Raw genomic sequence first — 26,960 nt, 5'->3', positions numbered from 1 at the left:
TACAGGCAGGATGGAGTGGGTGGAGAAGAGTGTCAGGAGTGATTTGTGAGACGAGTACCTGTAAGAGTGAAAGGGAAGGTCTACAAGAGGGTAGTGAGACCAGTTTGGAGACAGTGGCATTGACAAAAAGGCAGGAGTTTGAGCTGAATGTGGCAGAATTAAAGATGTTAAGATTTACACTGGGTGTGACGAGGGTGGACAGGATTAGGAATAAGTATATTAGAGTCATCCCAGGTTGGAAGGTTTGGAGACAAAGCCAGAGAGGCATGATTACATTGGTTTGGACATGTGTTGAGGAGGGATGCTGAGTATATTGGGAAAAAGATGTTAAGGATGAAGCTACCAGGTAACAGGAAAAGAGGAAGGCCTAAGATAAGTTTTATGGATGTGGTGAGAGAGGACATGCAAGTGGTTGGTGTGACAGAGCAAGACGCAGAGGACAGGAAGAAATGGAAACAGGTGATCTGCTGTGGCGACCCCTAACGGGAACAACCGAAAGAAGATGATGACTATGAAACGTTTAGTGCATGCACAGTAGCTTTGATTTTTTGAAAGGGGATGGGGGGGTAGAGAAGCAGTAGTGAGCTCGCTAGTACTAGAAACTACTTTGGCGGGATTTGCACTGACTGCAATTCCCTTCCCCTCACATGAATTGGTGCGACTTAACAAAAGTTCTGAGCAATGCCATTACAAACTCATGTTTCCTGACAAAAAAGGAGCCCGTTTTTGGACGTCTGTCCCAATATCTTGACTAAATACTAACAGTGTTAAGGCAACAGTTTGACAGGACAACGTCCCTATTAGACTTAAAAGACACTGGCACAAGAAAACCTACGACAAAAAAAAAAAATCTTCTCTTTATCCCACCCCAGCCAGAGACAGAGATGGGGGAAAAGTCACAGGATGTTTAAGCAGCGTGGGTCTGGTAACCAAATATTTTTTCTTGCATCATGGTACCCGTTGATAGCCAGAAAAAAAAGTTGAAACACAGAAACTACACCACATTGACAAACATTTCTTTGTGGTCCGCATAATCCCAACACAATAACATTTCCTAATATATGTGCAGACTACTTTTGCCACATAATCTTACCTACAGTAAGTACATTCGAGGGATGTTTCAATCCACACTACCTTTATACATTTCTTTTTTACAGAGGAGTGGATATTTAGAGATCCCTTTTGCAGAATAAACTTGTTTCTGCTGAACCTCAATCGTGCAGGCTTTCCTCACAGCTTTGACACTGGATCGCTACTTGAGAGTCGTCCACCCTCACCACAGGTTTAGTCAGCTGTCAACAAAATCGGCTAAAAAGGATGTTTGCTTGACTTGGCTTTTGGTGTTGGCAGTAACTATACACATTCTGACAGAGCAAAAGATAGGTATGACAGAATGTAAAACTTTTAATACAAATAGTAATGCAACCTCGTCTGTTTGGCAGGAGAGTATCTTTTTTGTTGAGCTCTTGTTCCCATATTAATGTTTTCTGTACTGTTTGCATCATTAAGAAACTGCGGGATCTAAATATGGACAAACAACAAAGAGTAAGAAAAGCAGTGTACCTGGTTGTTTCTGTTGTAGTAGTTTATGCAGTCTGTTTTCTACCCAGTGTTTTGTCAAGAATAGCATTGTTGGTGCTGGAGATATCTGAGAACTGTAAAGGACTTCAAATAGCTGTGAATGCATTTGATGTCTCGCTCACTATTACTTACCTGAATAGTGCAATGGATCCAATTGTATACTGCTTTACCAGTCCGACCTTCAGGGCAGCCTATCGAAAAGCTCTAAATTCCATAAAGCGACGATTTATTAAAGAAGAGACTCAGGGCAGTGAAACTTCCAAAGATTCTGATTCATGAGACAATGGTTGATACTGTTTTCTGAAGTAGTAATCAAAACACTGTAAAATATTTAGAAATAAAACCAAACACACATGAAGCTCAGTTTAAAAAAAAATATGCTGTCTTCCAGGATTCCTGGTTCCAAGGAGATAAAACTGAAAGAAACAGACGTTAAGATAATCACACCTACTTGCTTTTGTAAAGGATAGCACTCTAATCTGACACCATAATTTAAAATCAGGTTCCACAATGCATTTTAATGTTGACTTTCTGACCAAGATATGACTAAATCTATGCAAGTATTTAACAAACTAGTGATGAAGAAAATGTTAAACAATCACAGATTCTTGATGAGTTATTTTACCATCTACAATATATTTAACAGTTCCTTACCTATTACTGTTTCTGCCATATTGAGATTATGCTACTACATCCCCCAATTACACCTGCAAACAAAGTTCCAGCACTACTAAATTTTACACTTTTCGAATCAAAGACACCACAGTAAGCTTCCACATAGTCTATTAATATGCTAATTAAAAAGTGCCCCCTTGATAGGCAAATTCTGCAGCCATGGGGACTGACGTACTCTAATCATGCATTTGCATTGAACACGTTAACAGGTGACGTTCTGGCTGTGTCCATAAGTTAATTCTAGTATAAGCGGCCACAAAATAAATTGCGAACTAATAAGCTTAGTAACTAAGTTTATTAATTTGCGGTTTGTTTTGCGGCTAAGCTTATTAGTTCGCGGCGCCCCTGTGAGGAAGCTGTGCCGCACACTTTGGGAACCCGTGATATAGACACATTTACGTATATAAGTGTTATGTATATTATACATAAATTTATAGATATATAGTTTTATACATATACACACTCGCACACACATGGCATGTTTGGGGTTCTATAATAAATGGACACCATATAGTTGACTAGTTGGGGGAAAGAATTAAAACCACAATACTATTTCAACTGTAACTCTGTTGGAGCTGTATATATTTGTACATGCCTTTTCGGTGAATTTTATATAGGAAAAAACGAAAGGGCGCTCAAGAAGCACATGTACGAACATATGTATATATATATGATGTCACACATGGCACAGATATGTGCTCCTTGGTAAAGCACACTAGAGAATGTAAGAATAGTATTTTTATTTTATTTATTTTACATTTGTTGACCAGGATAGTCCGACTGGATGCATGTCCATTTTCAGCGGAGGCCCGGGGAGAAAAGCTCCAAGGGTAAGCAGATACAGCATTACATAATACCAGCATTACATATTACAAACAGACTATTTACAGAGATTACATAAGTAAGCAAGTTAAACAAGTTCCACAGGTTACAGTTAATCCTGAGCACAAGTCAGGATTAAATTAAATTACACAGTAAACTGGTTAACAGATTTTTACACATTCTAGAGAGAGTTAGCCAGGCTTGATACATTGACATAGCCAGTTAAGTGACAAATGTTGTTTGAGTCTAGTTTTAAATTGACCTAAGGTGGAAAGTAAGGTAATATCAGCTGGAAGAGAGTTCCAGGATCTACTTACAGAGTTTGCAAAGAGAGAATCACCGGCTGTGTTATTAATTTTGCTAGTCTGAATTAGTAGTTTGTTAGAGGATCGAAGCGGTCTAGGTTTGTTATAGGGGGTGATAATATTTTTAAGTGCAGGAGTATTGTCCGGATTATAGAGGATTTTATAGGCCATAATCAGTTGGTTATACTGGATTAGGCTGAGTAGTTCAAGCCACCCAAGCTGATTTAGATTGATGCAATGATGTGTCCTAAAAGGCAGCCCAGTGGCAAACCTGGCAATGTGGTTGTAGCAGATTGAGAGTTTGTTAAGGACAATCTTGTTTAAATTCGAGAGTAGGGGGGATGCATACAGAAGGGTTGAAAGAAGGTGAGAGCGAGCTATGGCAATTTTAGCTGGAGGGGTTAGGAAGGCTTTTATTCTGTAAAGTGACCCTAGTTTTTTATTGATGGTTTTGATAATTTGGTTAACATGTAGGTCAAATTTTAGATTATTATCTATGATGACACCTAATAGTTTTGTAGATGGGTCAGGGGAGATTATTGTGCCATCATTTGATTTTATGGTAAAGGTGAAAGCGGTAGCCCTACGTGTTGGTGAAAATAACAGCATTTTAGTTTTTTGGGGATTTAGGATCAGACGATGTTCAGAAAGCCAGTTTTCTATTGTATTAAAGGTGGTCTGGGTAGCTGACCATAACTCTACTGGAGATGTGGCTGAGCAAATCAGAGTAGAGTCATCAGCATATTGGATACAGCTGACTTTTGGGATGACAGTATAAAGGTCGTTAATGAAGATGGAGAACAGCAAGGTAGTAGTAGTAGTTTTAAATTTTTGGTCTTGGAGCAGGTACAAAAAAATCCAAGGGGGACAGTGGGAGGACCTTCTTGAGTATTGTGAGCTATATTGGCAGTTATTTCTACAAGCCAACAGACCACTTGTTCTAAATGAGGTCCTTTCCATTGTCCCCGTGTTAAAACTGAAGTCAGCAAAATTATAAACTTCCTATCTCTGTACAAACTGGTATTATAAACTTGGTTCAGCAAGTTAAATTTTTAAAAAAAGTTTTCTTGATTCCCTTTCTCTTAGCATATATAGTTTTAATATGTAACATGTTACAAGCATGTTTTTTGATAAATTGTGCCCTTTAAATTTGTGCATTGTTTTGTATATTATTAATTGACACCTTAACCGAGTTGTGCTTTTTATTGCTGGACTTAATTCAAAAAAATATACAAGAAACAAACTGTGAAAAAAAATGAAAACACTGTCATCTGTGTTTGCATGCCTGTCAGTAGATTTGTGTATATTCTCAGATTACTTTGTATTGTATGCCAGCATATCTAATTGTGAAAATGTAAATCAGTTTTTTGAATGTGGAGCATTTCCCTGTTAATACAGAATACTCAAAGAATCTGTCAGTCTTTTGATAAAGTTTTAAATTCACATGTTTGTGAACTGCAAAATACGTTACAAAATAATACAAAATAGTAGGAAGTCCACAGTTGAGTTAAAATGGGGTATCCTTTATAGGGAGTTGGAAACAAATTCTGTGATATGTGATTAAATAAGGAATCATAAAATACATTCCCTAGCAGTACAGGACAACATATTAAGCATGCATAACCTCAGAGGTACTTTTTTCTAAGAATATAACGTAGGTGTGACAAAACATGTATTCATTCATTTTGCAATACCTGCTTTACCCCATTCTAATATTCAGTGTCACACTGAAGCTTCACCCTATCCTGGCAATCAATGGCAGCAAGGCAGAGAAATAATCCTGAATGGACAATTCTAGGCAACTTAAATAACCAAGAATTCACCTATCCCTGTGATGTGAGAGGAAACTGGAACACTTGACAAAAACAACAGGACACGCATGCACTTCACCATAAGGCATTCTAACAAGGACCCAAACCTTAGACTTAAGACAGAGCTGTAAGGCAGCAATACTTACCACTGTGTCAGATATATGGAAAGAGCAAAATATGTAAAACTTATTTTTTTCATATTTTACCCATTTTCACAAAAAAATATGAAGGGTGTACGCATAAAACTGTACAATTCAATCTGTAGACAGCTGCATGCTGAGCAACCTTTGCACATGTAGTATTCTGCTATCATTTTGCTTTAAAGTTATTCACATTAGTTTGTTGTTTAAGATTATGGCAAAATTGCTTCTAATATCTGCTTTTGCTCATCAGCAAAAAGTTTAATATTTATGGATGGATGGATTTAAACAGATGAAGTCACTTCAGAGACCTGCATGCTGAACAAGCTTTATACTCACACTACCCAATCATTTTATTCTGTTTCGAGGTTATTTGCCTTTGTCTGCTAAAGAGGAAAGTAGCATTTTTTCTGTTTTCTGTCACACTACCCAAGCATAAAAAAGCATAACAAACATCTGTTGCAAAAGCATCACTTTGTAGATCTTTTTGTACTGAATAACCTGAAGTTTACATAATAAATTTATTCACTTTAGTTTTTATGTTATTAGACTTTGTACGGGGTGAGAATGGTTATAATACATGAAAATATATTTAAGTACTGCATCAGGTCTAGTCACTTGGTAGTGTGAACATTGGCTCTAAGTGGTTTGGTCACTGTAGATCAATGTGTGTGTATGTACCTTTAAGAAGCTATCCAAGGGCTTGCACAAGTCTATAAATACTGAACATGTGCAAGCTAGACTGCCATTTTGAAGTAAGCTTCTGAGATGTAAGCATGTATTTATCTAAGGTCTGTCTGTTAACTAGTTTGTTTGTATTTTATGATGCTACTATTCATCCTGATGTGTTTCTATGTATTAAAGTAACTAAACAAAATACCCCACCTGCTTGTCATATATGTTACAGAAGGACGAATGACATGGTGTCAGAAGTAGTATGTCTAAAAGGACATGGTGCCAGAAGTGGCATGTCTAAAAGGACATGGTGTCAGAAGCAACATGTCTAAAGGGCATGAAGTTAGAGGCGGCTTGGCTAAAACTACTTAAGCCACTTGTTTGGAACTAGTGGAATATAGAGGAGTGAATCATCCCTAAAATATGCATACTTCGCAAAACAGGTCAGAAACAAATTTCAGGTATTAAAACTTGTACAGCACTATTTTTTAGCAAAATATGAAACAAGGCATACAGAATATTCTAAATGATATTCACATAATCTGATATGTACGATATTGATAAAAATATTCAAATTACTACAGAAAATGTTTGAAATAAAGTTTGAATTGCATAAAATGAATAAAATAGAGAGAAACACAAAGCTTGTATTTTTCGTATTAAGCAAATATATCTGAGTTATCAGAAGTGTATAATGTCTTTGCATGTTTGTGCAGTGTTACAGTAAAGTTATTTTGCAAAAGTATAGCCATTACAAGGCATATTTCACAGAATACAGTCAATACAGAGCATATTTCACAAAGTACAGTATTTCGAAGAGTTTTTTGTGCATTTGAATTACAAGCTCACAGAACAGTTTGTTCATACAAAGTTGCAAGGGCCATATTTTCAGTGTGTTTGTGTATACTTTGTGGGCATGGCAGACAGATTTTGAAAACCCAGTGCACTTGTGTTTGACAGGAATATTGCAGAGAACTGGAGAGTGTTTGAGCAAGAGTATGACATTTTCATACAGGCTGCATGTTCTGATAAAGATGACCGTACAAAGGCGTTTATTCTACTTAATTTAGCTGGATAAGTAGCCACAGAAAGGGAAAGTTCATTTGTGTATGCACCTGCTATCTATATAGGAGAGGAGGAAAACATCATATTGTTGTACAGGCTAAGTCAGGGAAGGACCCAGAATGCTTAAAACGTAAATTTAGAGAAATGTGTAACCCCCAGACAAATGTTACAATGGAAAGGCACTTATTTTACACAAGGGATCAAAACTTTTGCAGCATATATAACTGGCCTGAGAAATAAAGCTATAAAGCTAAAACATGCAGATTTGGTGATTTAAGGGATGAGTTGATAAAAGACAGACTTGTATGTGGTATAAAAGATGATGCTGTGTGAAAGATTTTGCTTTGTGACAGTGATTTAACTTTGAATGAGGCCATTCAGATTCATCATATATTTGACCTCACAGAAAAGCACACAAATATGCGTACAAACGAGAACAGCTCTAGAAGGCACAGTGATAAAGCTTATGTTGATAGTATGCAGCACGTAGTTAAAATGCTCCATACCTATGGTCACCCCCTCGTTAGTCAGGTCTGACCATAAGCTAATCACCCTTAACATCCACATCCCACCCCCACCCCCCAGTAAAGAAACCACCATAAAAAACTTCTCCAAAGCAAACTTCATGCTACTCAAGTCAGAAGTGACAAACTTCATGACACCCATGCAGACGGGAACTGAAAGTTCAACTGCTGAATCCTACACTAAGGCACTGTACGAGCACATCCACTCATGCATGAATCGTGCCATCCCAAATAGAACCAAAATGCTCTCATCCAAAAAAAGGAAGCCAATCTGGTGGTCCCCTGCCATAAACAAACTTTACAACAAAAGGAAGAAACTTTTGCAGAAAAGAGGAAAATCCCAGGATGCAAAAACTCCTTACTAGCCTCAGTAAGAAACTGAGATGCCTCATAAAATCCTCCAAAGCTAGTTACGAAAATAAAATTGCCAAAGATTCCAAAGACAACCACAAAGCATTCTATAACTATGTCAAGAATCTAAATGGCAATGCCCAGATCTGCTCTGAGCTAAAACAGAATGGCATTAAATATACTGATCCGAAGGATATTGTCAATATCCTGGCAGATCGATTCAGTGCCAACTTCACCCCCCTCTCACCCCCTAAATGGCCCATCTCAATACCGGAAGATTTCCAAATTCCAGTAATAACGGCCACACAGGTACAAAACGCACTCTCTAAAGCCAAGAATACAGCATCCATGGGACCAGATGACATCCCGGGCTGTGTACTACATGAACTACAATATGAACTGGCACCTCACCTAAGTGTCATGTTTAATCATAGCCTCACCTCAGGTTTCGTGCCCACCGAGTGGCACAGAGCTACAGTTATCCCAATCCACAAGGGGGGATCCACCTTGGATCCCGGAAACTACTGTCCCATCAGTCTGACGAGCCTTATCTGCAAGGCCATGGAGCGTATTATCATGGAACTTATAAACAAAGACATTGGCAACCTTCAAACACTGGACCCCACCCAGTTTGGGTTTGTGAAGGGCCGATCTTGTCTCCTGAACCTGATTGACTTCTTTGAATCAGTCTCCAGAGCCATGGACAAGGGTAAGGTGGTCCACACAGCCTATCTAGACCTTGCCAAGGCCTTTGACACCATCCCCACTCTGGAATCATAGATAAACTTACTAAGTTGGGCATTAATCCCTATGTCACCCAATGGGTTGCTAAATGGCTTACTGATAGAACCCACACTGTAAAAGTAGCCGACTCCAAATCCAGCTCCAGACAAGTGACAAGTGGAGTACCTCAAGGTTCAGTCCTGGGGCGCTCTTGTTTGGCATCTACTTCTCTGAAGTACAGGTCAACACTAAGGGACTCTGGCTAACAAAGTTTGCAGATGACTGCAAACTGGGAGCCATTATTGAATCCCCAAATGATGTGGATACTCTACAAAAGGGCCTTACAGAAACAGATGCTTGGTGCCAGTGCCATGGGCTCAAGCTCAATGCCAAGAAATGTATTGTTATCCACTTTGGGAAAAAACATGTATCCATGAATTACCATATAGGTGGCAGTACACTAAACACAGAAAGTGTGATAAGAGACTTAGGGACACAGGTGGACAGTGGTCTCACCTTCGATAACCACATCGCCACAACAGTCAGGAAATCCTTCTATGTGGCACACCTCATCACGAAGGGCTTTTCATCCAGAAAAAGGAGGTCATTGTCCCACTGTACTCATCCCTCATTAGACCCATTATAGAATACAACGCCCCATTTGGTATGTACCTCTCAAGACATCTGCAACAACTGGAAAGGCCACAGAAATACCTCACTAAAAGAATCGCAGGCCTAAAGCAGATGCCCTACGCTGGCCTTAAAAACTCCAGCTATACTCTGTCGATATCGCCTACTCAGAGGCGATCTCTGCTTAACATACAAGGCCATGTCAAACCCAGAGCTGTTGGACATGCTACACTTAAAGAAATCCCAATCCCTCAGAGCTACACGCTCCAGAGATCTAAACCTTGTCATCACAATAAACAAAACATTCTGGAGGGATAGGTTCCTGACCCAGAGACTCCCCAGACTCTGGAATAGATTGCCCATACATGTCAAGCAGAGTGCCTCTTTGGACCTCTTCAAGAGGAACCTTGACGATTGGATGGGAGAAAGGAAATTCACCCCAGGGATCACGTCAGTCGCCCTGCTAGACAGGGGTCCAGGAAAGTAAATAATGTGGGAAGAAATAGCCAGGGAATAGTTATGGATAGGCTTGTATAGGCCCTAGGGCTGATAGCCTAGTACCAACCTATGAACCTATGAACCTATAAAAGAAACAGGCCCAAGCACATGGCAGCAACTGTAGCCCCTGCAGCACACACTGGTAAATCCCAGAACTTTTTAGCAAATTCCAGAGTTTGCACAGTCTCAGTGAAGCATAAGAGTGAGTCATCAAACTCAAAGCATGCTAGTTTCATTGCCAACTGTCGTAACTGTGATGCAAGTCATGAATCTAAAATGGAGAAATGTTTAGCTTTTGTTCAGCAATGCCACATATGCAATAAACGGAATAATTTCAAAAGATTTTGTAAATCAAAAGGTCCACATTCCTTTATTAAAAGGGAACATTTTAAGAAATGAGTTGATCAATTAGATCAAAAAGAAAGCTGCAACCCTTTATGTTGATGGTGTGTTAGTGCTTCATTAAACAGTTAATGCAGTAGATTTAAGGGCAAAGAATGAAGTATTTGGCACTGTTCGGATAAATGGCAAACCCATATAGCTCAAAGTTGACACAGGTTCCAAGTGCAATGTTATGTCAGCAGAAACATTTGCTAAAGTGTGTAATGGTGAAAGGCTTGATCTGGCAAGTTGTACGAAGCTTGCTGCTTATGGCGGTGAAGAAATTCATACTTAAGGTTCAGTAGTGCTTTCACGTTACTCTGCCGGAAGAAGCTACGACTTATTATTTTATGTCAAGAGGCACGTCCAGTCATTATTAGGGCTCAGAGATGGTTTGAAAATGGAACTGCTTTCATTTAATATGGAAGTCCACCAAGTTAGCTTAAAAGTCCACTACTCTAATTTTGCCCAGTACATTTTTTCTATCTATGCTGATTTGTTCGAAGACAAACCTCCAGTTGTGTACTCCATGAAGTTAGACCCATAGTTCAGTCCAGTTTTCAAGCCAGCACATAAAGTTCCAATAGCCATGCAGGACAGAGTCAAAGCAGAGTTAGATAAAATGGTGCGGCAATGTGTGATTTGTCCAGTTGCAATTCCAACTGAATGGGTATCTTCCATGGTGGTAGCTCACAAGAAAAGCTCAGATGACATCAAAATATGTATTGATCCATGAAATTTGAAGAAAGCACTAAAAAACTCATCATCCAATGCACATAGTCGAAGAAGTCGCAGCCTTGATGCCAAATGCCCCTGTTTTTTCCTGTTTTAGACGCAAAGAGTTCATTTTAGCAAATTCAGCTTGATAAAAAAACCTCGCTGCTAACTACTTTCAGTACTCCATTTGGCAGGTACAATTTTTTGAGAATGCCACTTGGGATAAATTCTACAAGTGAAGTCTTTCAGAGTGCAATGGAGCAACTTTTTTCTGGGTATCCTTCTGCTATTATAGTAGACAACATACTAGTAGGAGGTAATGGAGAAGCAGAACATGACAGAAACCTCAGGAAAGTTCTAGAAAGGGCACGCCAAGTGAATCATAAGCTCAACCCACAGAAATGCAAATTCAGGCTACAAGAAGTCACTTATGTTGGTCATTTATTTACTAGTTCAGGCTTATGGCCAGACCCTTCAAAGCAAACAGCCATTCTCAAGATGCCAGCTCCAGACAATGTTCAAGCCCCGCAACATTTTCTTGGCATAGTTAACTACCTAGGTAAGTTCATTCCAGACTTGAGCCAACTTTCAGCACCACTCAGAGATACATAAAGATATATCATGGTCTTATTTAGAGCAACACCATAGACCATTTGATTTCCTGAAACAGAGAATTGCTAGTCCACCAACTCTCAGATACTATGATGTTCAAAAACCAGTAATACTTTCCTGTGATGCTTTGAATTTTGGTCTTGGTGCACTCATTCTACAAGAGGATCAACCGGTTGCCTATGCATCGAGAACTCTTACCCAAACCAAGATACAGTATGCCCAGATAGAGAAAGAGCTTTTGGCAATTGTGTTTGCATGTTCGAAGTTCCATGACTATGTTTATGTTAGACCTATCCAGATCGAAACAAACCACCAACCTCTAGTCACTATCTTGAGAAAGCTTATGCATTCAGCTCCAGCCTAAATTCAACACATGATGCTGAGATTGCAAAAGTATCATTTCAATCTTGTCTACAAGAAAGGCAAACTTCTTTATCTTGCTGATACATCATCCAGATTACCCAGAAACACATCAGAACAGCACGAGAATAAGAACCTTGATCTTGAAGTCATGGAAGTGAGAAATTTTTCTTCCACATGTCTTGATGAGTTGAGAGATCATACAGCCACCGATCCAGTTTTACAAAGGCTGAACCACTTTATCAATCAAGAATGGCCATCAAAGCAATCTAGTTTACCCCAAGAAGTGTAACCTTATTTTCCATATAGAGATGAGATTTTTGTCTGACAAAGGTATCATAATGAAAGGTCTGAAAGTGATTGTTCCAAAGTCCTTGTAACCAGAGTGCATTAATATCTTGCATCATGGTCACCCAGGAGTCGATTCTACCAAAAGAAGGGCGAGAGGGCTAGTATTTTGGCCTTCTATGTCACAAGACATTGAGAGAGCACTTTTATCTTGTTCCGTGTGTAATAGTACAAAGTCACATCAACAGAAAGAACCACTTCAGCTAAAACCAGAACTTCCTTGGTCAACAGTAGCTACCAACATCTTCAAGTAGAAATGGTCAACATTATTTGGTGTTAGTAGACTCTTACTCCAATTGGTTCGAGATTGACCTATGTCCTAACCTAGCATCCAGTACAGTCATTACTAAGACGAAGCATCATTTTGCAGTACCTGAAAGTCCGCACAAAGTTATTTCTGATAATGGCACATGGTTTACAAGCCAACAGTTCAAAAGATTCACTGAAGATTGGGACTTTACTCATGTCGCAAGTAACCCTGGGTACCCGCAGTGAAATGGTTTGGCAAAATGTGCAGTTCAAAGTGCAAAACAGTTACTAAAGAAGTCAAAACAAGATAATAGTGATGTTTTCTTGAATCTCTTGAATCTCAGAGATATTCCTCATGATAAACATCTTGGTTCACCTGCTCAGAGACTTTTGTCGAGACAAACCAGAACCACATTACTAATCAGTAGTCAATTGTTGGCACCATGTATCAAGAACAACAGGTTAGTGAAAACCAATCTGTTGAAGAAGTGTTTAACCCAAAAATCCTACTACAATAAAACCAGCTAACCGCTCAGTCAATTAAGAGAAGGAGAAGTGGTAAGGGTGCAAACATACAAAGGTTATGATCGGATTGGTGTTGTGAAGAATACTGGTCCAGAGCTGAGATCATACAATGTGGAATCACAAGAAGCAGTTTTTAGGCAGAATCGGAAACATATGAGACCGGTGTCCGAGCCTATATCACAGCAGACAGCCTGTGAGAGAGACCTTTATCTCAGAGTGAGTTGTCCGGTGTTCCAGTTCTTGAAGAAGTTCCAGAGGATTTTCCTGTTCCTATGATGAATCCAGAAGCTCCTGATATGAGTTGTGCACCACAGGCAGTCCCTGTTGCTAAATTAGGTCTCAACTGTTGTGTTACGAGATATGGTCTTATCTCTAAACCCTGCAACAGATACAAAGCAACTTGGACATGAACATTGTGTTTTGCTTCTAATGTCTATAATAATGCATGTTTGACCCTAGTACTGTTTTTACAAAGGACAATCTTTTTAAGAGGGAGAAAGTAGATCCATTTGTGTGTATGTACCTTTAAGAAGCTATCCAAGGGCTTGCATAAGTCTATAAATACTGAGCATGTACAAGCTAGATTGTCTGTTACTAGTTTGTTCGTATTTGATGATGCTGCTGTCCATCCTGATGTGTTTCTATGTATTAAAGCATCTAAATGAAATACCCCGCCTGCTTGTCATATATGTTAGAGAAGGATGAGCGACAGTCACTATGACTAACATTGACATCACACCCCAACCTCATGTAAAAATAGGTTAATAATGACAAGGGTGACTGCTGCTGGAAATGAAATTAAATGAGTTCTAAAACCTGATGGTGTTGAGAGAATGATGTTAAATTAAGATGCTTGTAGAGTAGTAATAAAATATCCTGCAATCTAACTCCAATATATATGTGTATGTGTCTTCTTTTTCTGGATATATATGTTTATGTGTGTATGTATTCATGGTGTGTGCAAATATATGCAAGCACATATATGTATACACAGTGACACATGACAGACAGAGATACAGTTAGGTATTCATACACAAACCACTGCACAAATCAGCAAGTGTAACAGTGAGTTGCAGGAAGGAGGCGAGTCAGAACAAAAATTGCATGGTATGCAGCATATCCAAACAGTTGCATAATGGATATGCTGGGAATTTCTGGTTAAAGGCTTATAGTGCCTGCATATTCTGTTTCTTACTGAAATTGGTACACCTTGTTTGCTGTAGCATAGACTAGATCCAGGCCTGCTGAATCTAGCTTTGTTTGTATGCTTGTTGTTTGTTTATTTCCCTGAAACGCTAATTCCACCTAAAACGCGGACTTTTAGCACTTCTGTGGATCCCTAGTGATATCTGCATTGCTTACTGTACTTATTTCCTTGTTTCACTTGAAAGAAAGTTACTGTTTGTCGTTTTTGCATTTAAGTTACCTGTAACACATTGCATTTAAGTTACCTGGCACTTGCTCACTAAAGCAATTATATGTCAGCTCTAAAAAATTAAAAGCACTATACCCTCACAAACTCCCCTTGAGTACCTTGTTCCCCATTGGCCCTTTTTTTCAATTATAAAGGAATTCCCAATACTATTCTAGCATGTCCAAAGGTCAGTTGTCAATCTCCTCTCCGGTCCAGCTGGTGAATTTGGGAATCTTGAGGCAATGTTACAACTGCCTCGTGTACACAGACAACCCTCTCCTCCTCCCAACAAATTCCAACACATGTGAGAGATGCAACCATATAGCCATATATATAACCATATAGCTAAGCTCTCTCAACTCAGTACTGGCGTAACCAGTCAGGAGGAGAAGGAAACCACACTCACTACAATTCCAGTCTCACATAGACCTACCACGACAACAAACCAAACATATAAACACACAAAAACATACTTGGAGGCTCTAAATAAAAATCTGCCTAAGCAGCAGAGACCTCCAAAGCAGACACCCAAGCAACCGCTACCCCAAAACAAAACACGTGCAACACATAGCTCACAAAGCCAGTGTGCCGAAAAGTCACAGCCCTTAAGGCTAAACAACACACCTGATACACTTGTAGTAGGTGACTCTATCGTCAGGCACACTGACGTCCCGCTCACCAGGCTGAACAAGGAGAAGGTCACGGTGAGCTACCTGTCGGGCGCTAGGATCCGCCACATAACACAAGCACTCAGGTCACTCCAAGGCAAGTACAGATATGACTCAGTCATTGTCCATGCTGGTGTGAATGACCTGAGACGTACCTCCCTGGACTACATGAAAAGAGACATAGAGGAGCTCTCTGAGCATGTAGCCCAGGCCGGTATGACCCTGACCTTGAGTAGCATCTTACCCTCACCAAGAATGATGCCACAATATGAAGACAAGATGATCAATTTCAACAATTGGCTTAAGTATTGGTGTCATTCAAAGGGGATCCAATGCCTGTCAGCCTGGGATGACATGCTCGGCAAGCCACGATGCTTCGCTAGGGACGGCTTGCACCTGTCACCCCTGGGCTTTCAGATATTGGCAAAGGCTCTTGCTACCCCCATAGTGCCTTTTTAGGCAAGGCTCAAAAGACAAACCCATCTCCATAGGTATCACAAGGGATAAGAAACTAAGAGTAATGCTACTCAACGCCAGAAGTCTAAACCTCAAGATGCAAGCACTCGAAACTCTCCTTAGCATGGAGAACATCGATATCTGTGCAGTAACAGAAACCTGGTTGAAGGCTCCCGAGAGCACCCCAGCACTACCAGGTTATACCTCATACCATGCTTTTCGGCCCCAAAACTTGGACCGAACCACAAAAGGAGGGGGAGTATCAATATTCGTCAAAGATACCCACACCTCCAGGTTGGTGGCACAGCACGAAGCATCAGAGACTATCCATGTGCAACTAACAGTGGGTAAAACTGCCTTCCAGTTTATAGCCTGCTACAGACCAACCTCCCAAACACAGGAACCCCACTCGGCCTTCCTGAGAATACTGAAAAATATGAAGGTCTCTCCAAACACCATTATATTGGGCGACGTCAACTACCCAAACATAGACTGGGAGCATTACTCTAGCTCCAACACCCTAGCCCAAAGGTTCCTAGAATTTATAAACTCAAATGCTATGGAACAACTTGTTACCACTCCCACAATAGGGGAAAACATACTGGACCTGATCATCACCAACATGGGGACACTATGCTCCAGACCAGAAGTGTATCCCTCACTGGTAAGATCAGACCATAAACTAATCTCACTGGATATTCACATCCCGACCCCACCCCCTGCCCAGAAAACCACAGTGAAAAGCTTCTCTAAAGCAAATTTCACACGCCTCAAAACCGAGGAGGAATCCTTCAAAGCCCCCGGGCCTGTGGAAAATACGGCCCAGACCGCAGAATCCTTTATAAACGCATTCTATGAACACCTTCAGGAATGCATGGATCATGCAATCCCAAATAAAACCAAGACCCAATCCTCCAAAGGCAGATGTCCTGTCTGGTGGACCCCAGCCATAAACAAACTATACAATAGAAGGAGGAAGTTACTACATGATAGAGCAAAATCCCAAAAAGGGAAGGCATCTCTGATCAGTATTAGCAAAAAACTACGGGCACTTATAAAATCGTCTAAGGCCAGCTTCGAGAGAAAAATTGCACAGGACACTAAGGATAATCACAAGGCTTTCTTTAGTTATGTTAGGAACCTGGGTGGGAATTCCCAGAAATGCTCAGAATTAGTCCAAAATGACAAAAAATACACAGAGCCCACAGACATTGCCAACATCCCCCCTCCCCACCAAAAGGGCAAATATCTATCCCAACAGAGTGCTGCTCCCCTGACATCTCAGATGCTCAGGTAAGAGCCGCCCTCTCCAAAGCAAAAAACACAGCATCAATGGGACCAGATGGTGTCCCAGGCTGCGTCCTACATGAACTCCAAGAAGAGCTAAACCCAAACATAAAACTACTGTTCAATCTTAGCCTTACTACAAGATATGTACCCAAAGAGTGGCGTACAGCAACAGTGGTCCCTCTCCACAAAGGTGGTGCCTCAACGGATCCTGGAAACTATCGCCCCATAAGCCTGACTAGCTTGGTCTGAAAAGCTATGGAAAGGATCATCATGGACCTCATAAATAAAGATATTGGGGACCTACAGACACTGGATCCTACCCAGTTTGGCTTTGTTAAGGGCAGATCCTGCCTCTTAAACCTGGTCGATTTCTTTGAAACAGTCACCAAGGCCATTGACGAGGGAAGGTGGTCCACACAGCCTACCTGGACCTCGCAAAAGCCTTCGATACAATACCCCACTCGGGCATTATAGATAAGCTCACCAGCTTAAATATAAACCCTGTGTCACTAGATGGGTTGCAAACTGGCTCAAGGACAGAACCCACATGGTTAGAATTGCTGGAGCCATGTCAGACTCCAAACCAGTTACAAGTGGGGTCCCACAAGGCTCAGTCCTGGGACCTCTCTTGTTCGGTATATATTTCTCGGTGGTACAGGCCAACACGGAAGGACTGTGGCTGACCAAGTTCGCAAATGACTGCAAACTGGGCGCCATAATCAACTCTCCAGCCGACACAAGCATCCCCCAAAAGGGCCTCATAGAAACAGACAACTGGTGCCAGAGCCATGGCCTCAAGCTAAACGCCAAAAAGTGTATAGTCATCCCCTTTGGCAAAAACAAAGTGCCCACAAATTACCACATAGGTGGTAATCCATTAAGTACAGAAGAAGTCATTAGGGACCTGGGGACCCAAGTTGATAGCAATCTCTCATTTGACAACCACGTGGCCAAAGTGGTTAGAAAAACATTTTATATAGCCCACCTAATCATGAAGGGATTCACATCTAGATCGGGGAGGTCATCGTGCCTCTTTACTCATCCCTCATCAGGCCCATAATTGAGTACAATGCCCCTTTTGGGATGTACCTTACCAGACACCTGCAGCAACTGGAAAGACCCCAAAAGTACCTCACCAAGAGAATCAAAGGGCTCAAACAGATGCCATATGCTGCCCGGTTAAAGAAACTCCAGCTCTACTCAGTGGCATACCGCCTGCTCAGAGGCGATCTGTGCCTGACGATAAAGCCATGTCCAACCCGAATTAATGGACATGCTGCACCTCAGAAAATCCAAATCCCATCGAGCTACGCCGAGAGACTTGAACCTCAGCACTGAAATAAATAGGACATGCTGGAGGGACAGATTCATAACCCAGAGGCTCCCTTCACTCTGGAATAAAATCCCAGTCCAGGTTAGGCAGAGTCCCACATTGACTCTCTTCAAGAGGAATCTTGATGAGTGGATGGGAGATCGTAGGTTTACCCCGGCTATCACTTCTGTGTCACTGTTAGACAGAGGCACAGTATACTAACCTCAAAAAAAGGCATAGCAAAATTAATTTAAAATGGGTGGCGAAAGCCAAACACACTCTGGCTAGGCTTATAAATGCCCTAGGGCAGATAGCCTAGTATGAGCCTATGAACCTAAATGACTTTCCCCAATGCAAATGAGGCACAGCAATTATACATATGGCAGCACTGAACATAAAAGAGCAATTCAGACACTTATAAAGCAGGTGCCCAGCCCCATGGTGTAGACCTACTCTGAACTCCAAAGACAATGTCTGTTGTAGCAGTAACTACAGCAACTGAGCAACATATTAGTTACTGCTCTTGGAGCCACTGCCCATAATGTTGTACATCCCACCCCACCTTCCCATGGCAACTCAGACGGTACCAGCCTCTGACAAACCAGGAGCATATGGAAAGGGAGACTATTTTAGGCATTGTTGAACTGAGTCATCCATAGGCGCAATCAAGTAGACTGCATGGACTGCCTATCCCAGTGGACAGTAAACTATGTGTAGCTTTAACAATCCTAGTTACAGAGACCTTCCGGTGACCTGCAGGGGCAGACCAGGAATATCACAGGTGTCAGCTTTGTCTACCCAGCACCAGTTTCTTGATATTTTGCTACATCATGTGACAGAGAATATATGGCTCCCAAGAATTACAAAGGAAAAAAATCACCACTATGTGAGCATTTTACACATAGCCCATTTCTCTGATAGTCAGACTGTACACATACGTTGCCATCAAAGCCCCATTTTGTCCACAGGGAATCAAATAAATCAACAGAAATGGCTTCCATTTCTCAACTTCCGGGTGATGTTCAATGCCCAAGGTATCATCTATAATGTTTCCGTACATCAAACAAGCAGTTTCCAAGATTCACACACATGGTATACATTCAACCAAATCAACTGTTTATGCCGGGGGGGAGGGCTCCCCACAGGGTCATATAGTGGGCAGGTGCACATATAGCTAGATACAAAGGCCAGTATATACAGTTACTATGCAAGCATGTAGTTGACCATGCAAAAATGTGTCACTGTTGTGTGTTGCACGTGATACAAGATAATGTCAGATCACCCCATCATCCACCTCCAGATCATGGCTGAGATGGCATGTAACACCACAAACAGAAAGATGGAATGTTGTGAAATGCATTTTTGAGTAACTTACTGAGTACTTTTGGTGTTCTGATGAGGCCAGTGGGGCACTGCAGTATTTATTCATCACAGACCTACTGCCAAATATCTGCTACTTGTGCCATGCTAAATAACATGGCAGTGCAGAATTGGCTACAGCAGCATGGAAACATCTCAACAAGGCACAGTAGAAGAATGAACAGACATGGCACCACATGTTAGGCAGAAGTGGTTGCAACACATCACAGTACCAACAAATAGGTGGCATCTTGTCTACAACTGTGAACCATGACACATAAAGAATAAAATAAAAATAAAATAATGCATACATTATCACACCCTGGCTAAATAAGACAATGTATAGAGCGGCCATGCTGTGCATTAAACATTCTCTTTCCCATGCAGGGTATAGGGTGGGTAGGGTACAGTCATTATCATTTCACAGTTGGGAGAGAGAGAGTGTCACAGGTGACAGCAATACTACCTTATAGGTCAGAACCATGGGTGGTGGATACGGTAGCCACAAAAGTCTGATAAGCAAGCTGTGGGGAGTCAGAGATCACATCCTCCACTGGTAGAGTGTAGCTGTCATGTTGAGAACATTGGCAATGTACATTAGTGGCATACAGTGTTGGGGCTCAATGCAGCCTGTCGTAGGCATACAGCAGAACTATAGGATTGTGCAAGTGTACCCTGATGGGATGTCCCATTTTGGGAAACAGAAGATGTATATCATGTATGCAGATGTTGTACATCATCTTGCAGGCCATGCCACATACTCACCATCTTCATAATGCTGTAGGTAGAGATTGTCTATGCTTGCATCATGGACCTGCATATCTGCTTATGAAAGCCAAGTGTTACAACCAAGTCATGGACAGACCTGAAGTCATGGTAGTGCTGCAGACCATAGCAATTACCCCCTAAGTGGTGTGCTCACATATAACAGTGTGGCTCACAGATGTCATCTGAAATGGTGAATCCTGTTTAGCCTGAGTGGAGCTCATAGCTACAGAATGTCTGCCAAGCATTTGTGAGGCTGTGGGTTCTGTCTATCCCTGCACAGGGACCTCAAATGTGTGGGAGCTTTCCCATGTTAGTGGTGATGACAGTGCCATATGTAATTAGACTACCCAATTGCATACTGTCATTATCATCAGCCACAACTGAGCATTTGACATCAGGCATGTGCTGTCCTGTTATTCTGAGCCTTCCTCTAGCAGAACCTGTGAAAGCATAAAGACAAGATACCTATGACACACTGAAACATATGCCTAACTCACCATAGTAGGTATATCGGTATTTGACACAAGATATGAAAATCAAATAAGCACATACATACATTGTTGTGCTGGGTCTTGTAGTTTTAGACCAGAGGTACCTGGGAGATGGATGTGAAGAAACTGCTTGCTGAATAAGTCCTGACAGACACAAGAAAATGTAACTGGTACTATTAACCTGGTGCCTTCCTATGTACATATACATGTGTGGTTCTTGCCAGCTCAGATCCTACATCCAAGTCACCAGTGGATATAAGGATCTGCTCCTCACTTCCAGAGAGGGCTGCCAGGAATTTCTCCCACCTCTATAAGCCACTTCTGTGTTGGTGGTCCACTTCCTATGGTGAGCATGTCTCTGGCATACTCCTGCATCTTCTTCTAGGTATGCAATATCATATTAATTACCTTTCACCACTATTGTTGTAGGGACCATTATGGCTACCCACAGCAGTGATCTCCTGCACTACTCCCGGCGAACCTGGTCCCAATAAACCCTGTCTGTGTTACCACTGGCCAGGATACATGCACTATGTTTGCAAAGGACCTGCAGTAGCACCTCAGTCTTCTTGGGGTTGAACTCTTCCAGCCATTCTTTCTCTCATGAGTCCACCATGACTTATGCATCTTTCTCAGTGTATGTTTGTGCCTGTGTGTGCACACAGCCTTCTGTGGATATCTCATATTTATGTGTGCTGCTCCCATCCTCCCATTTGGTGGCCACTTACTTGTCTACTGTAGTACCATGACCATTCTACCTCTTTCCTCTACAAACAGTAGCAAAGGGCAGGTTATCACAACATACTTTTCTGCATTAGCATATTGCTCTGCTCACCCTGCTCCCACTTCAACAATATGCAATGCCATGCATCATCTCATGTAGAGAGGCCACTATGTCCAGTGTGGCATGTACTTCCCTAGATGCGTGTAGCCACTGTGTGCTCCCCACCACTGGAAATGACAGTATCTTATTCTACTGTGCTGTTTTCCCAATCCACATACATCATTTCCTCTATGCCTCTGTTGGTACCATCCTATGTGGATGTTGAGCATAGTGTAGGGGTACACTACCAGGCATCCTGTTTTCCTTCATTATGCCTACATCAAAGTCCAAAGTCCTAATCTGTAAAGTCTTGAGCCAACACAGCTGCTTCTGTTAAGGCAGTCGCATGCAAAACTGCACTCCAGCTGTACAGCACACACTAATAAGAGGTTCTTTAGCCTGACTGTCTCTGAATAAGTATAATAAAGTAACACACTATGCATGCTGACCAATGCTACCCTGCTCATCCAAGGCTGAAAATGCATATACACACTATCTCATACATGCAGCATGTGTAGCATTGCAGTTTTGTGCTGCTAAATCTCTGTCTGCACCCCACTACTTCTCTATGACGCATACTATGTTTTTATGTGTAAGAGGCGACCACTTTGCTGTTCAAGTGTACTTGTATGAGCAGACATGCCTTCCTCAGATGTAGAGAACATAAGGGTTCCGGCCTATTGTCTGAGACAGAAGGACTTTGAAGAGTGCTTGCTGGGCCATTATGGTGGCCCAATGTACAAAATGGATGCATAGCAAAAGCTTGCCAGGACAGTGAGTGATTCAACTGGTAATATCTATTTTGGTGAGAAGTGCAAGCATCATTATAGTGACCTGTGATAGCATCTCCCTGACCTGCTAAGATAGCAAGAAGCAGATTTTATAGAGAAAGAGGGAGAGAGTTTTGCTACTTTTTTCCTGTGTTAACAGGACCAGCAATGTGTTCAGTTCTTCCTACTTTGTCTTAAAGTGACATAGGAGGGGCAAGGCAAAACTGATGCATGTCACAGGTGCATATGCCATGCGCACTATGGAATTGTGTAGCTACAATTTTATGCAAAGCAAATCTGTGTACATGTGTTTTATTTTTATTTCTTTTACTTCTGCAGGTCCAGATATGGTTGTGGCAGAGGAATGACAACAATAACCTCAGCTGTGCTGGCTACTGCCTTTGATGCTGGGTCACCACAGGTTATCAGGTTAGCCTCTCAACAGAGGAATGGAAATCTCCATGATGAAGGTAATATGGGAGGGCTCAGTGATGGCCTCCATAGCAACTTCTCAGGAAGGGGAAGGCACCTCCTCTTTTGAAAGTGTCACACTTCTTATCACCTTTTTTTCTACTGCGATCAATAACTGTTTTTTGATTCACCACTGTTTACTTACAAAATGATTTATGTACCACTCCACTCTAATCTATGTTTGGTCACTGATTTTCTATTACACATTTGCACAGTAACTTCTGTTTCAGAAGGTATGCTGCAAACCTTTTGAGTTGTAATATGGGTAACATATGTTTGTTACTTATGTTTTTTCTATTGCATTATACACCTTAACTCAGCTTATACCCTATACCCAGAGGCTATGTCTGAAATCAGTCCAGCTGGATCAGTGGACTACCTTAGTCAAACAATTTTAAATAATAATAAACACTAAAGTATACTGCTTAGATTCATCTCCTCTGTGCATTTAATAATTTCATCAACCTCTAAAAAATGAGTGTTACTCTTCCCTATACAATGCTCAAGGCATTATTCAAAACGTCAGTTCTAGTGTTTCCTAAAGCACTCCACTACCTTGCCTCCAGATTTCTGTCTGTTGTGCCAGTTTAGAAATGAACATGCACATTCAGCATTAAATAAAGCTAACAATGTCTAAAAGATAAAACAATCTGCCAGATTCAATAAAGCCTACATGGTCCGTTTATACCGTGTGCATGTCATGTCATGGCGCAAAGCACACACAGTAGCACAATGGTTTGGATTCGATAAGCATCTCTATATGGTGTGTAGAGCTGCTCAAGTAAAGTAAACACCATGGCATACAAATTACAACATAAGCAAATCAACCAATCCAAGATGGAGGAGATATTCAACAAACTATAAAGCAACCATGCAGACTCAGTGATGGTTTTCCCTGTGATTTCCAAAACCTACTAAAATACAGACACGAAAAGATTCTACACAGAAATAGTGTTAGGGGCTACTGTTGCTTTAATTCATGTCCATTTGCAACAAGCTGAAATCTATGCTGCTGCTGCAACTAATAGACCAAGGCCAAGAAGGAGAATAGTTTTCAGACCTCAGTTAACTTATCACAATCTAAATGATGTGGAAATTGTAGCATGCTACAGGGTGGATACAGACACACTACAGGAACTCTGCAACCGCTGTCATCCTCAACTCAGAGTGAGGGCAAATTGAGGGGAACCCATCCCATTGGAGACAAAGGTATGTATAGCACTTACAATTTTAGCTACAGGTACCTTTCAAAGACCAACAGGGGACATGCTGGGGATGTCACAGGCATCAGGATCCTCTATCAATTCCTGAATGTTATGCTTCAGCATGCTAGTGACCACATATATCTTTCCCATACTCCTGAGGATAGGGCCAGAAATATGCAGAAGTTCTACCCTGTAGCACACTAGCCTGATGTACTGGGTGCCAAAGGTTCTGCACATCTAGAAATTAAGGCACCACCCAGGGAAGGCTCTATCTAAATATAAATGGCTTCCACTCTATTGACTGCCAAGTCATGTGCAATGCCAAGAGAATCATCTTGAACATGTGTGCTGGCAACCCAGGCAGTTACCACGACTCACACATCTGGCACACCTCCCAACTGTATAAGATGTTCACTAAGGGGATATCCCACAGGGTCATTTACTGGGGATGCAGGTTGTGCACTGGAACCGTGGCTGATGACACCCATCAGAAATGTATACACATCTGCTGAAGAATGCCATAATGAGGCACATGCTCAAACCAGAAATATCATGGAGCATGCGCTTGGACTGCTGAAGTCACAGTTCCAGTGCCTAGATACATATGAGGGAGCCCTGCAATACAATCCATGTACATGTACTGAAATATATAATGCAGACTGTCCTACACCCAGTGGGTGTGCCAGGTTAGACTTAAAAAAATGTTAGAAGTAATTTGTCAAGGTTGGAAATGTAAGTAAGCAGCACACAATTCACAGGTTCTATTCATCATCCAACCTTCCCTTCATTTGTTGGCAACTATGCATTATATTATTAAGGACAATGATATAGAATGGCTTAAAGACTGCATGTCTCACATTATTGGTCACATAGGAAAATAATGAGTAATAAAAACCGAAAGGTAAGACAGAACTGCATATTTGCAAGCAATACTCATAAATGGTTATGTGATCACTCAGTGCACTACATCCAAAATTAATACATGTACAAATAACCATTATATGGTTTCATAGTACTGTAGATGATGTTGCAGTTGGTTGTGTGCAGAATGATTTCTGCAAAGCAGTTTGTGTGGCAAACAGGGATAAGGCACCCTTACTGTCTTCTGAAGGTTCACTGGAGTGAGAGTTCAAATCCAGACATATGTAGAAATATTTCATGTGCACTAACATTTTGTAGTGTTTATGTCATAGACTGCTTTTCCTCATTTTAACTACTTTCCTTTTTTACTTTTTTTGGCCAGTGTTTACAAGGGAAATTGAGAAAAATGAATGTTAAGTTTGGCTGTGCTTATCTTGCCTGAGTGAAGCTTAGCAGTGCACAAACCCAGACTAGTGGCTCACCCAGGAAGCAGAGAGAACACCTCCAGACGTGTCTGTGAAAGTGCAAAGGTCAAAAACAATACACTGTTGCAATTTTTGCCTTCCATAGAGCAACTTCACTTAGTGGCATTGTGTGGCTGTTATCAAGGTTCCCCAATGCCTGCAGACAGGACTCAGACAGCCAAAACCTGAAAACGGATGCATTCAATTGATTCTGTTAGGCACTGTGCAAACACGTTAAGTGGTGTTGCATGGCAGTTTACGCAGAAAACTTAAGAATGAGTAGGAAATTATGGAAATGTCATGTAACTAGTTGTTTGGCAGCAGGTGTAAGTGTAGAGGTGGATTACCAATGGTTGTGGGATCTAGTACAGGGTGTGCAAACTATTTTTACTATTGTGACAGCACAGTTTATAGCAATGAACTGATAAACAGACAGGTAAGTATGATAAGAGATTACTTGTAATAGTTAGAAAGCTAAATATAGGCAAAACTGGTATGCATAATGCTCTTCTCTTCTTTTCTGTTCTTTCCCCAGCTAATGCCAAACGCGAGTTCAATAGACAGGTTCATGTTGCTCGAATGAAGAGACTGAGGGAAGCAAGTGATATGTATGCAGCACAAGAGAAGTATTATTGTAGCTTTAAAAGTTATAGATTTTGTTTTTCTATACAAATGTAGCAAACTGAGCATGCATATCCAAACTGTAAAAGCAAGTATGAACGCATTACTCTGTAGCACAAACCAACTTTAGGAGTCAAATATTAGACTGTAGTCAGAAGTTGTAGGTTCAAATATCATGAATCACAGCTATACAATACTGCACTTCTTTAACAATATTTACATTAAATTAAACTCTAAGCAAGTGGCACACATGCCCTGCTGTTAACTGTAACCTGTGTAACTGCAACATTCATATGTGCAATATATGCACATTTCAAGGATTACTGTTAGCAATCTGTAGTTACCGTGTGTATTTGTTGGGGCATATACTTAAATGTCATACTTAAGATAAAATAGTTACATAATTGCGTTAATGCATTGTATGTCACATATGATGATACTAATTATCTCTTTTATTTTTTTCTTTCACCCCAACCTTTATCTCTCTTTTTTTATTTTCGATTATGTGTCATCAAAATGTCTTCATGTCATCCATGTATACCACAGCACAGCAAGGTAGGCCAGCCCCAGTGTATCAGCCCGCCCCCGCTCCACTGGCTCCAGCACCAATGTCTAGCATGTCTGGGACCCAAAGTGGCAGCACTGCCTCTGCACTACCTGTGCCCTCAGGTAGTACTGCCCCTGGTACAGTGATACCCTCCTGGAGCAGTGGCAGAGGTGGGGATTTAATCACCTGCTGAGAGATGCCAGGGTTGGTGCGTGAGGTCGTGCACTGCACCACTGGTGTACAAATATGCCAGATGGAAAGGCTGCTCTCCTCATGGTATGTAGGAGGAAAAGGGGTCAAGCACTCCAGGCCCTAGCGGAGTAAGGGGACAGTGATGACAGTCCAGTGGGTGAGGACTCAATTTTCATAGGTTCATACTAGGCTATCTACCCTGGGGCAATTATAAGCCTAGCCCGATTCTGTATGGCTTACGCCACCCCTTGATTTG

At 41.3% G+C, this 26,960-nt stretch overlaps 1 protein-coding gene across 1 annotated transcript in view; it reads right to left on the bottom strand.

Annotated features, from left to right (window-relative positions):
* The window catches only part of KIAA0586 (KIAA0586 ortholog), a 4,394,667-nt gene that overhangs the window by 259,980 nt on the left and 4,107,727 nt on the right, over positions 1-26,960 (bottom strand). The window lies entirely within an intron of this gene.

This window comes from Protopterus annectens, chromosome 6.part0, assembly GCF_019279795.1.
Source record: "Protopterus annectens isolate FY-2018-M chromosome 6.part0, PAN1.0, whole genome shotgun sequence".
Lineage (NCBI taxonomy): Eukaryota > Metazoa > Chordata > Ceratodontiformes > Protopteridae > Protopterus > Protopterus annectens.
The sequence above is the reverse complement of the archived record's forward strand: the minus strand, read 5'-3'. Positions and strand labels throughout refer to the sequence as shown.